The sequence below is a fragment of the Palaemon carinicauda genome, chromosome 3, assembly GCF_036898095.1.
Source record: "Palaemon carinicauda isolate YSFRI2023 chromosome 3, ASM3689809v2, whole genome shotgun sequence".
NCBI lineage: Eukaryota > Metazoa > Arthropoda > Malacostraca > Decapoda > Palaemonidae > Palaemon > Palaemon carinicauda.
This window is the reverse complement of record NC_090727.1, coordinates 98809056-98812101: the sequence shown is the minus strand read 5'-3', so window position 1 is coordinate 98812101 and position 3046 is coordinate 98809056.

Genomic DNA, 3046 nt, shown 5'->3' with positions numbered 1-3046 from the left:
CATACCTTACCCAAAGGATGCCAATAAGTAGTATTCTTGGAAGATACCTGGTTTCAAAAAATTCCATATATAAATTACTCAACAATGGTGACAGAGGGTTTCCCATTGCCATACCAAAATTCTTTCATAATATTTCTTTCCGAAGACAAATTTGTAACTCTTGATACATAGTTTTATTAATTTTACAATGGTGTTAGAGTGAACAGAGAAAAAAGAGGGAAGGGAGGGAGAAGGGAGGAGGAAGGGACTGAGAAGGAGGGAGGAAAGGAGCGGGAAGGGAGTGGGAAGGCTGGAGGAAAGGAGGGGTAAGGAAATGAGAAGGGCGGAGAAAAGGAGGGGGAGGGAGTGAGAAGGGGGTACGAAAGGAGAAGGAATGGAGTGACAAGGAGGGAGGATAGGAGGGGAAGGGAGTGAGAAGGGGGGAGGAAAGGAGTGGGAAGGGAGTGAGAAGGGGGAGGAAAGAAGGGGGATGGGAGTGAGAAAGGTTGGGAAAGGGAAGGGAGTGAGAAGGGGGAGGAAAGGAGGGGAAGGGAGTGAGAAGGAGGCAAGAAAGGAGGGGAGGTGAGTGAGAAGGGGGGAGGAAAGGAGGGGAAAGAGTGAGAAGGGAGGAGGAGGGGGAAGGGAGTTGGAAGGAGAGAGGATAGGAGTGGGAAGGGAGTGAGAAGGGTGGACGAAAGGAGGGGAAGGGAGTGAGAAGGGTGGGAGGAGGGGGAAGGGAGTGAGAAGGGTGGGAGGAGGGGGAAGGGAGTGAGAAGGAGAGAGGATAGGAGGGGGAAGAGGGTAAGAAGGGGGAAGGAAAGGAGGGGAAGGGAGTGAGAAGAGGGGAGAAGAGGGGGAAGGGAGTGGGAAGGAGAGAGGAAAGGAGTGGGAAGAGAGTGAGAAGAGGGAAGGAAAGGAGGGGGAAGGGAGTGAGAAGGGAGGAGGAAGGGAGTGAGAGGAAGGGAGGAAAAGAGGGCTAAGGGAGTGAGAAGGGGGAGAAAAGGAGGGAGAAGAGAGTGGGAAGGGGGAAGGAAAGAAGGAAGAAGGGAGTAAGAAGGAGGGAGGAAAGAAGGGGGAAGGGAGAGAGAAGGGAGGAGGAAGGGACTGAGAAGGAGGGAGGAAAGGAGTGGGAAAGGAGTGGGAAGGGAGTGGGAAATGATGGAGGAAAGGAGGGGGAGGGAGTGAGAAGGGGGAAGAAAGGAGAAGGAAGGGAGGGAGAAGGAGGGAGGATAGGAGGGGGAAGGAAGTTTGAGGGTGGGAGGAATGGAGGGGAAGGGTCCCTCTGGGACTATCAGAGGATACCCATGATTCCTCCGGAATCGCCGGAGGTGCTTCCATCATTCAATTTGGCTTAGCTTATTACGAGAAAAATACAGATGACTAAAGTCTCCAATCCCTTAAAGACATAGATCCATTGAGGCTGACTTTTGAGCCTCCGGAGACTCTTAGTTCTTCACACGCTGTCTCCAGGATATTTTCATAAAGCTGCAGCGAAGACTTCTTTAATCCTGAAGAAGAAGAATCCCAATTCGTAAAGACTTGAGCGATCTTTAAAACGTGATATTCTTTTGAAGACTTTGGAGACAACGTTTGATTTTGGAGAGAACTAAAAGTATCTGAAGCCTTATATGGGAGTTTCGTTTGAGCTTAAAGTCTTCAAAGAATTCTAGAAGGAGGAGGAAAGACCTGTCTTTTTCTAATATCAAACAGAATAAAAAGGAATAAAGAAATCACCTCCGGCGATTCCGGAGGAATCAAGGGTTTTCGGTTCATCCAAGACGCCCACCTTTGGTGCCTCCAGGAAGAGCCCAAAGACCCATATCCACCAAGAGGGGTTCTCTCTGGAGAGCAAAAAACTGTTTTGTCAGAGGTTTTTGGTTTGTTTGGCGACTATCAGAAAGAATTCTTCTGTTCAGCTTAGTCAAGAGGTCTTATTCTGACACACACACACATACACACACACACACACACACACACACATATATATATATATATATATATATATATATATATATATACATACATATATATATATATATATATATATATATATATATATATATATATATATATATATATATATATTCATCTATACATATAAATGTTAATTCATTCTGTTTTCTGCTGTGAAGTTTTATAATTCTGTTTCAAAAGAAGTAAATAAGCTTTAACAATTCATATTTCCTGTCTCATCTTATCCTCCCTTCGGTGTCCCTCCCTCACTCCCTCTTTCTTTTAAGTTTCAATGGGTAGAGCTACTCCCCCTCGCCCACATTCTCCATGCAATACTTTGGAGCTCCTCTTTTTTCGCTTAACGGGAGAGGGTAGAGTCTTAGATGGGGATGGTTGGCTAATTATGCTACGTTAGTTCAATTTAGGATAAGAATAGAGGAACTTACATTATAGAGTATAAACAAGGTAGAATTTTTATCTGTAATACTCGTACGTGCCTATGCAGTAGGACAAACTATTAGTAAACCCCGTTAACATGGACAATCTACGAGATATTACGTGACGTGTCACCTAAGATAAGATGCTGAAGCCCGTTGACCATGAACCTTAATCAGGACTGTGTGGTTAACTTATCTAATAAACTTTTAGATTAGAATGTGAAGTGTGCCTTGGGATATGGTCTCAATTTTTCGATGTCTTCAAATGTAGAAATTACGAAGGGATTAATTGATCCTGAAAAATTCAGTGATATAGTATTTCGGTGGAATACATAAATACGGTAAAGGAATTACATACAGTAATATAAAAATAAAACCAGTGGTTTCAGATTGCCCAACAACATTCAAGATCGCAGTTAAAAGATGTGAATATAATACTGATGAAATCTTACAAATGTGATGTACTGGTAATTTTGGATAAAATTGGTTATGAATATGTATCACCAACAATCGTGATTTTAATCAACCACGATGGTATTTAATACTAAATTCTACCCTTGGGAATGTATATCCACTGAAAATTCATTAATGATAAATGCTTCCAGCTGGGCAAGGATTCGACCCTATGCTTTGAGCAAAAAAAAAGAATGCCTACAAGGACGACTTTATCAATCGAA